This window comes from Bison bison, unplaced genomic scaffold (assembly GCF_000754665.1).
Source record: "Bison bison bison isolate TAMUID 2011002044 unplaced genomic scaffold, Bison_UMD1.0 scf7180017864066, whole genome shotgun sequence".
Taxonomy (NCBI): domain Eukaryota; kingdom Metazoa; phylum Chordata; class Mammalia; order Artiodactyla; family Bovidae; genus Bison; species Bison bison.
The window spans coordinates 7475423-7486460 of record NW_011494638.1 but is presented as its reverse complement, the minus strand read 5'-3'; positions in this window follow the sequence as shown (position 1 = coordinate 7486460).

Below are 11038 nucleotides of genomic sequence, written 5' to 3'. Positions count from 1 at the left end.
GCGAACCAGAGCCTCTGGAGAGCTCTCTCCCTCAACCCCTCACACACGCTGGAGCCTCGTCAAGGAGTCCACTGAAGACTCATTTCTCATTCTCAATTTTTCTATTCTGAGGGGAAAACAAAAATCCTTCACAAGGATATTGTGTTCTGTCTGCTCTTCCCTTTCCTGCCCTGGAGGGAATGACCACTCAAGGTAAACTTGGAGAATCAAATGAAGCAGGAGACACGGGAGAAATCCAGGCCTCTGGGAGCATCACTGGAGAATGAGGACAGGCCTGAGCCTCGCCTGGGGATGGAGTGTCTTTTAGACACTCCAACATGACCAGCTTCCTCTCCCTTACAGCCTCTTACATACAGTCCCCTCCTCTGAAACACTCTTCCCTTCCTCCTCTCCTACCTCCTTTTTGTCTGGAAGAGTCCCTAATCATATTCATTCACTCTGTGCTCAGACATCCTCTTTTTCAGAAGGCCTTTTCTGGTGTCCATGGTTCAGTGTCTGTGGCCAAGATTGCTAATCATATCACCCAGTATCCCTTCTCTTCTTTCTTTCTTGGTCCCAGAACCCCTAATTTTTAAGTATAGGGTGCTTGGGATAAAGACTACTTCCCAGCATCTTTTTGCAGCTAGATGTGGCCACGTGGCTAAGTTCTGGCCATGGACATGAAGGTGGAAATGTTTGCAACTTCCCAAATGTGATCTTATAGAAAGGGAATATGCCTTTCTTCTCCACCCTCCATTTGATGGAGGGTATGATGGTTGATGCTGTAGCCACCAAACTGTACCATGAAGACAAGTAAGCCAGGCTTACTTATCCAAACACAATGCTGAGAACCACTTCAAAGGCAGCTTTCCAGTCTTGGGTTCACAGCCTCTAAGTGACGTAGTGATTAAGACTAGATCCATTTCTCCTCTAGTGCAATTTCCCTCTCATAATATCTGCCTGCAATGCAGGAGACATAAGAGGAGTGGGCTTGATCCCTGGATCGGGAGGATCCCCTGGAGGAGGGCATGGCAACCCACTCCAGTATTCTTGCCTGGAGAATCCCACGGACAGAGAAGCCCGGTGGGCAATGGTCCACGGGGTCACAAAGAGTCAGACATGACTAAAGCAACTGAGCACACACAATACACCACCAATAAAACCTCAGACCCCAAGGTAAAAAGTACACACACAAATGTCTTTATAACTGACATCTCCTACTCTACATGTCCTGATGTAGTATTTGGCAGATCAAAAATAATTTTTACAACTCTGATGGTTTGGCATTTGGAATATCGAAAGCAATCTGGAAAATCCTAATAGTGTTTGTGTCTCCATCACTAGCTTCAGAAACAGATTGTCAGGATGGTTTTCAGTAAGATCAGAGGAGTGAGTGTCTCCAGCTAGATCAGTTCATCGGTAACAGTGTTAATGAGCATTTGGTGACACACTCTTCCTCAAACTCTAGCAGTAAGTCTATGCTGAAAATTCAGCTTTTTCCTGCAGAGCCTTTCAGTGGTCAAATACGATGTAATGGTGTTTCACACCCTTACACCAAGGGTTTCTGCTTTAATTGGCTCACTTGCTATTGATGAAGGCTTCAAAGCATAAGCAAAAGTAGTAATGGCCAAGACCTAGATAGAAGCACTAAATCTGGAGACTATCTTAGAAATCTGAAAAATAATTGCACATTATCAACAGAATAACGCCCAAATGTCTAGACAAATCTGATCATCTTAAAGGTTGAGGTCCCAATTATGCTGTATTTGAGGGCTTTCTTGAGCCAGCAGAAGCTTCAATAATAACTCTTATCAGAGGACAAATGTTTATTAGCTTAAATGACTAGTTAATTCACCATGTAATAGTCCATCTGATTCTCCTTTTCCAGCTCCAAAACCACAGTCACATGCCACGGCTTGGAACAAGCATCTCTTGTTTACGGCTCTGGCCAAAGGACTCCCTAGTAGCCTCACTCCCCAGAGTAAGGCCACGAGACTTTTGCAAGTTTAGCCTCGAGCCCAAGGATCAGAGAGTCCAACTTGGCAATATCTACTGATACACAGTCATCAGAAAATTCAAGTAAAAAAAAAAAGGAAGGCAAAATAATAATGCTGCAGGAACTCAAATAAAATGACTTATCTCCCTTACATTACATGAAATCTTTTCCCCAGCAACGGATTGTGCTCGTGTTACTCTGGTTAACAACCTTCTGCCTACCTGGCTCCAGGGATCACCCTGTAACCACTGCAACAGGGTTCTCCTTTTCCCATAGTTGATAAGGAGAAAGTGGGAGGGTAGTTTTGTGCTCATTCCTCCATTTATCTCTCCAACCTTGAATTTGCAGTGAGGCAGTGGGGCAGGCGCACCTCACAGACAGGATCTATGGCTTCAGCACCACTGGACAGAAACTAGATTCACCATAGTGGTACAAAGGCCAGACTTGCCTATTTGACTGGCTAGAAGTCTCTCTTAGACTATGCTCAGCAAGAATCAAGTGTTTCCTGGAGGTAAGATTGAGACAGTTTTGGCTAAAGCTATTTTTCTGGTTACATGTCAGCTCCTGGGAGTAATTTGCATGGAACTTGTAAGAAGTGCATTTTCAAGCCCTGAAAACACAATATTTGCCAGATTTAAGGTAGGGACTTTGATCAACCAGACATCTGCCTGCTAAGGCTTTACCATGCATTACCTTCTAAGAACCAATAAGCCAATTCCAAGGTTAACATTTCAGAAGAAGCTGGGTCTACAAAGGCATTCAGCAACCTATGCTAGGAGGACTGAGAATGGGATGTCAGGACCCATGGGGTGGAGAGGTAAGATTGAAGGCAGCATTGGCTAACCAGAGAGTCAGTGTTCTGGAGTCAGCAGACCGATGGTGAACGAGTTTCTTCATCTTTAAAATGGAGTTAATGAGAGTACCAATCAGAAAAAGTGATTGTGATAGCTGAATGAGTTAATAAATACAGCTCAACCTGCATATTGGCTGGCATACAGTATATTCTTGACAAATGTTAACTGTCTTCATCATCACCATCTTTATCCTCATGGTCATCATCTTGGCTTTTCTACTTATTATGTATGTGACCTGGAACAAATTTCTTAACATCTCTAAGTTTCATATTCTTCATCTTTACATTGAAGCTAAAAAATATTTATCTTGAAGTATATAGTGAGGGTGAAACTAGATGATGATGCACATAAAGCATCTAACACAATGCTTGGTACATAGTAGGTGTTCATAGAGTGGGTATTATTACCTAACTGGCTGTAAGATTTTTTAATGTTATTATTATTTTAAATATTATTTTTATTTATTTATTTATGTGGCTGTTGCTGCTAAGTCGCTTCAGTCATATCCGACTCTGTGCGACCCCAGAGACGGCAGCCCACCAGGCTCCCCCGTCCCTGGGATTCTTCAGGCAAGAGTACTGGAGTGGGTTGCCATTGCCTTCTCCGTACTGGGTCTTAATTTCTACACTCTGGATTTTTGATTTCCCTTGTAGCATGTGGGATCTTTAGTTGCAACATTGGAATGTTTAGTTGTAGCAAGTGGGATCTAGTTCTCTGAGCAGGGATTGAATCAGGGTCCCCTGCATTGGGAGCTCAGAGTCTTAGCCACTGGACCAACAGGGAAGTCTCAAAATACTTCCTTTTTTCTTGCCATGCCCCTCACAGCTGTGGGAACTTAGTTTCCTGACCATGGGTCGAACCTGGAACCCGGGCAATGAAAGTGCTGAGTCCTAACCACTGGACCACCAGGGAACTCCAAAGGTATTGGCTTTCTTGATTGCTAGTGAAGAACAAGGATTCTGACACAGATGTGTATGACCATAAAGGAAGACACCAAAGTCTGCCCAATGGGAAAATTCTACTGGAAGAAACATTCTAGATTTCAATGGGAGTCTTTCTTTATGTTACCTCTATGGCACAATGTGGCATCTCTCTAAGGCTTCAGACATCCTTGAGTGTTCTGTCTCACACACTACAGAGATTTTGTTTTTGAAGAAATCAAAGAAGATTGAAGATCTGAGGACTCATGGATATAGGGTTGCCAGGTTTAGCAGATTTTTTTTTTAAGTGTCCTAGGGACTTCACTGGCAGTCCAGTGGTTAAGACTTCACCTTCCAGTGTAGGGAGTGTGGGTTCAATCCTTTGTCAGGGAGCTAAGACCTCACATGCCTTGCAGACAAAAAGTCAAAACACAAAACAGAAGTAATATTGTAGCAAATTCAATAAAGACTTTAAAAATGTTTTAAAAAGAGTGTTTTCTATTTTATCTGGCAGTCCTATATGGATGTCAATTTATCTTCTTGTAAAATCCAACCTAGGAGTTGACTTACATTTTGTGACTTTTTGTGATGTCACAAAATTCATATTCCAAATCTTTTCAGAGAGACAAAGATTCTATAGAACTTGCATATGATTTCTCAGGGTTCATGACTATCAGGGGGCTCATTTACCATGGGTCATGTTAGGCATGGTTGGTAAAGACCTTGATGCTAGGAAAGATTGAAGGCAAAAGGAGAAGAGGGTGGCAGAGGATGAGACAGTTAGGTAGCATCACCAACTCAATGGACATGAGTTTGAGCAAATTCCGGGAGATAGTGAAGGACAAGGAAGCCTGGCATGATGCAGTCCATTGGGTCGCAAAGAGCTGGACATGACTTAGCGACTGAACAACAAAACATTGGGCATACGTAGAGGCAAAATGGACCCTGGAGGTTATACTCCAGTACAAAGGTCCTGAGATAATTTCCTCAAGATTTCTCTTCATTATTATTCCTTGTTATTATCAATAGAGGGCTGCATATCCTCACTTTCCCTCCTGACCCCTACAATGTGCTTTCTCTCGCTCAAGGGAAACACTGCAGGCTCTCCACAGGGTAAGGAATGGAGTGAACTGTGACTTTCTAATGATGACATTATGAGAACCCAATGCAAACCTAGCCTTCTGGGCTCCATTTTGGCCAACCCATAATATTCAGGGGTTTTATCACTTCCCTTTTCAAACTCCCAATGACATTTCTCAGTAACTTGACTCTTGAAAATGTAGGTGGTAGAGCAACTATCAAATTAATGATATTCAGCTCAAAATCAGGATAGTATACTGACTTCCAAGTGTTGTTTTTGGTGGAGATGACAGGAACAGACTTCAGAGAAGGGTAAATATTACGGACTTTCCATCTCACTAACTGCTGTACCCTAAAACATTGCCTTCTGCAGAGTAGGTCTTGATGTAATGCCTTAGTGTTTATGAATACCTCTCTAGAATTTTTGTGTCCAGTCCTTATACCATTCCTGGCTGAGATCACATGACTAGCCTTCACAGAAGAGTTTTTCAGAGCCTAGTAGCTAAAATGACAGTTTGCTAATCCTCATTTTCGGAACAGCACGTGGGAACCCCAGAATTCTCTGCCCAAATGTCCCCAAACTAGCTTCTAGGCTCAGAGCAGGCCTTTTCCAGGTCAGTCGGTTCTTCCAATGGTGACCCCAAGCCCAGTATGTACACCACAGGCTTAAGGAGTTTTAACAAAGAATTAGTGTGGAGGGCAGTGAAGGAAATTGGGTACGTGGGTTGAGGAGTCCATATGAGTATGCAAGGGATCCCTGCTGATGTGAGGAGGGCTGGAGCCGAGAGTGGGAAGAGAAAGGGAAGCAGGATGAAGACTGAAGCAAGGCCCTGCTCTCCCTATGCTGCCATGTTCTGGCAACAAACTCTGAGGAGTCCAAGAATTCTAAATCCAAATCTGGACTTCCAGGTTGTCCTGAGGTATTTTTGTCAAGGTAGGAGGACAGAACATGTTTTATTTGTTAGCTTGCTTTATCATATTTAGACATATGTTTTGTGAGCCTCCATTTGTGCTCTTGTCTTGGGGCCTACCACACCCCGCTCCCCTTCTAGAAAAGCCTTCACAGCCCACACAGCTCAGTGGTCCAGCTGAGCCCACATGCTGAATGGCCTTGCATCTGTCTTACTTTTCAGACTGCCCTATTTTAGCTCCTAAGCGTGGTTATATCATACAGGCCTTTGAGTTAAGGATTCATCCTTATGGCCACATGTTTGTGTGTTTTTTCAGTTCTATCAGTTTATTACTACCAACCCATGTCCCTCTACCCTCGTTCACCCGTGCTCAGTCATGTAACCCCATGGACTGCAGCCCACCAGGCTCTTCTGTCCATGGACTTTTCCAGGCAAGATACTGGAGTGGGTTGCCATTTCCTTCTCCTGGCCACATGTTTTGTACAAACCCTGTATTAATTTCCATGTCTGTGTCACTCGGGACATTGAGTATAAGGTTTATCTGGCTTCCAGGGACCATTATATTAATCAAATGAACTAGGAGACTTGGAAGGGGCTTCCCAGGTGGTGCAGTGGTAAAGAATCCACCTGCCAGGATTCTGCAGGAAACAAAAGAGATGCAGCTTCAATCCTAAATCAGAAGGATCCCTTGGAATAGGAAATGGCAACCCACTCCAGGCCAGAGGAGCCTGGTGGGCTGCAGTCCGCGGGACTGCAAAGAGTTGGACATGAGTGAGCGCACACGCACCCAGGAGCCTTAGAGACATGCCTGAAAAAGACGAGGCAGTTCATATTTAGCTGACAACCTGACTTTCTTTTTACTGGGCAGTGTGTGCTGGCTGAAGACGAGAACAATGTCTGGCACAACAGGCCCCAGGAGGCAATTTGAGGGGGAAAGGGGATGAAGCCACTGCTAGGAGAAAGACTTCTGTTTTTTGGCCATGCTGGTGGCATGAGGGATCTTGGTTCCCAGACCAGGGATCAAACCTGAGCCCCAGGAAGTGGAAGCACAGAATCTTAACCATTCTCCTTAAGAAAGAGATTCTGAAGAAAAATTAAAAGTACACACAGGTACTTTTAGGGAAATGTTCTGTATGTTCTGAGGAACTTGCTGAACTTTTCTAAGAAAAGTCAGTGAACTCTCTCCACTAGTCAAGACAGTTTATGGATTTGGATTTGTGGTTTTGGAGAAGGGTGACTGAAGGATGGGACCTGGTGCTGAGTATAGCATGAAGATGATCTTGGAGTGACAACAGAAGCTTCAAAGGGCCCATTTGGGTTAACTCAGTAAAAGGAATTTGGACCATTAGTTTCTCTTTCCCCAGAGCTGATTGTGTGAAGGCTTTAAAGGACCTATGTGATGACCACATAGCTGAGACTGAACCCAGGGGCAGTGGCCACAGGCTTACCCTGAGCTTCCTGGAAGATGAACTAAGAGCGGGATGAGAGTGTGCTTGGCCCTGGTCCACCACACTCTCTGCTTTTAAATATGTGCTTTGGTTGTTTTCTGTTTTCCCTATGAAAGTAGTTTAGGATCATGAACAAATTGGGAAATATAGAAAAAGTTAAAAGAAAATAAAAATCATCCATGGTCCTGCCATCTGAGTCCCATCAATGTAAACATTTATTATACTTCCTTCAAGGTTTTTTTTTTGTTGTTCTTTGTAAAGATGGTGTGTGTGTGTGTATGTGAGAGAGAGAGAGAGAGAGGAAGAGAGACTGATTTTAACATAATTGGATCCAGTTCCCTAAAGCACTGTTTTCAAGGCACTGGATTAATGTGGTTAATGTAAGTGCTAAAATGAGTCATTTTAGGATTACTGAGCAACTTCATGAGGTTTGGTGAAAACTAAGTTGATTTTCCTTTATCTTGTCATCAGGAATCCCCTATTCTAATCTTCAGCTGCTTTTTCATGGTCCAAGTTCAGTAAAACATGAACATGGATGCACATCAAGAGATGTAAAGGTGAGAAATACAACTAAGGCATGCATGAGCTGTTACGACTTTAACACTTAGTAAATTATTACACAAACCCAAGTCCCTTAGTCACAAGAGACCTACTTATGATTAAGGTTAAAGAGGTTAAAAATCAGGTTTAATCATTTGAATTTTCTGGTAAGTCTTGCCACAAAATGGATCAGGTTAGATTTTTGTGACATAACTAGCTTCATATTTTCTTGGTGACTTTTCTCCAAGATGAGCAGTAGATGAGATCTGACAAACCAGAGAATGGAATATCAGTAGTATATAAGAAGCTGCGTTTTATATCAAGCATAAACTGGGAAATCAAATTCATTTTGCCATAGTTTCTAAGAGACAAAAATGGACTCTCAGCTCACTATTTTCTCAGAGAGTTGGAGACAATGTCCTGGGGAGAAACACTGCCAGTCAATCAATTCTATTAGCTTTCATACCCCTAGGCTTTTGCATGTGTGTGTGTGTGTGTGTGTGTGTGTGTGTGTGTGTGTGAGTGCGCGCTTGCTTCTGTGTTCTCAGTCTCATGTCCAACTCTTTGCGACCCCATGGACTGTAGCCTGCCAGGCTCCTCTGTCCAAGGGATTTTCCAGGCAAGAATACTGGAGTGGGTTGTCATTTCCTTCTCCAGGAGATCTTCCTGGTCCAGGGATCAAACCCGAGTCTCTTGCATCTCCTGCATTGGCAGGCAGATTCTTTACTACTGTGCCACATCCTAAAACCCAGAAGATCTGTGCTAATGCACCATCTTTCTAAATCAACATTTAAGGCCAGGCAGCTCAAATGCCAACACTCCAGGAAGACCTTCTATATTTTTTTTTCAAAATCTTTGTTTCTATGACCCCTATTTAGCCTTTGTATTATTCTGCCATATTTTGCTTGATGACATTTTAAAACATTTCTGAGTAATATGTCTACAGAGGTTCAAAAAGCAAACCACATAGGCCATCATTAAAAAGTCTACAAATAATAACTTCGGAGAGGGTGAGGAGAAAAGGAAACCCTCTTACACTGTTGGTGGGGAATGTAAATTGGTGCAGCCATTATAAAAACCAGTACGGAAGTTCCTAAAAAAAACTAAAAATAGAGTTGCCATATGATCCAGCAGTCCCATTCCTGGCCATATACCCAGACAAAACTATAATTTGACAAGATATACGCACCCCAATGTTTATAGCAGCACTATTACAATAGCCAAAACATGGAAACATTGAGAGTTTGGGTTTAGCAGATGCAAACTAGTATATATAGGACGGATAAACAACAAGGTCCTACTGTATAGCATATGGAACTATATTCAGTATCCTGTGATAAACCATAATGAAAAAATATGAAAGAGATTATATATGTATAACTGAGTCACTCTGCTGTACAGCAGAACTTAACACAGTGTTGTAAATCTACTATACTTCAATAAAGTTAAATAAAAATAAAATGTACCCCTCTCCCAAACAAACAAACAAACAAAAATCAAGTAATATGAAATGAAACGCATCCAGCATACAGTCTTTTCCCTGCCCCTGTTCCCATATCTCACAAACATGTCTGTAAGTTTCTCGTGTCTATTCCACATTTTCTTCATGTGAATCACATTTTCTTCATGCAAATATAAACACAAACCTGTTATTTCCCCATCCCTGTTTTCTTACACAAGAGGTAGCTTGATAGACATCCTATTCTTGATATATTAATACATTCTATTCTTAGATATAAATATCTTTAGATATACATACTATTCTGTACTTTGCTCTTTTCATTTTAACTTATCAGTGCATCTTGGAAATTATTTCATATCAATTCAGAAAGAAATTCCTCTCTCGGTTTTAAAAGGCTTTTATTTCTTTTTATTTATTTATGTCTGTGCTGTGCTGTGCTTAGTTACTCAGTCGTGTCTGAATCTTTGTGACCCCATGGACTGCAGCCCAACAGGTTTCTCTGTCCATGGAGATTCTCCAGGCAAGAATATTGGAGTGGGTTGTCATGTCCTCCTCCAGAGGATCTTCCCAACCCAGCAATCAAACCCAAGTCTCCCATGTCGTGGGCAGATTATTTACTGTCTGAGCCATCAGGGAAGCCAAAAATACTGGAGTGGGTAGCCTATGCCTTCTCCAGGGGATCTTCCGAACCCAGGAATCGAATCGGGATCTCCTGCATTGCAGGTGGATTCTTTACCAGCTAGGCTACCAGGGAAGCCCTATTTTTGTTTGCACTGGATCTTTGTTGCTGCAATGGCTTTCTCTAGTTGCAATGCCCAGGCTTTTCATTGTGGTGGCTTCTCTTGTTGTGGAACATGGGCTCTAGAATACTCGGGTTCAGTAGTTGTGGAGAATAGGCTCAGTCACCTAGAGGCATGTGGGATCTTCCTGAACCAGGGATCAAGCCCATGTCCCCTGCATTACAAGATGGATTCTTAACAAATGGGTCATCAGGGAAGTCTTTGAAAGGCTTTTAAAATTTTAAAAATTCTATTATATATTATATGTCTCCTAATATATTTCACCAGTTCCACGAATGATGGACAATTTGGGTTGTTTCCAATTTTTTGCTTTACCAATGATGCTTTGAAGACATATGTTAATTTGCATTGTGTATGTACATCTTTGGATAAATTCCCCAAAGCAGAATGGCTAGGTCAAAGATTGTACAGTTTTGTAAAGTTGCTAGATAGTGCCAAATTGCTCTCCATAGGGTTTCTACCTATTTATACTCTCATCAAAAAATATAGAAGAAACCTGTTTTTCCACATCCTTGCCATCAGAGAGACAAGGAAGGAGAGAAGGTTTAGAAAAGAATGCTTTGGTATCAAAAATAAGAAGACAATTAGATGAAGACTGCAAAGGCACAGACAATGTCAGACCTGACCTCTCCCCTGAGGTTCAGCCAGTCTCTCTCAGAGATACCTGGTGATCTCTCCCAGAGATTTCTGTTAAGTCCAGCTGAGCATGTCTAACTTGGAATTCACTAAAACTGAAGCCTCTTCTTTTCTCCCAATGGAGTCACCATTTTCTCATATTTAAAACTTTGTAGGAGGAGAGGGTATGGATGACTAGACTTTCACTGTTTCCTTTACAAATTCTGAATTTGTATGCTTTATTTTATAATGTGAAGCATGTATTTCTTTTGTAATTTAAAACCAGTGATAATGTATTGTGAACAAAATTGTGAGTCTAATTATCTTTTAGTCTTTATTAATTTATTCAACCACTTTTTATTCTGTCAGCTGTTTTTTTCCCCTTTTTCTTTTCCTGCCGGGTGCTTATAGTTTTAACTAGTTTGATAGGGCA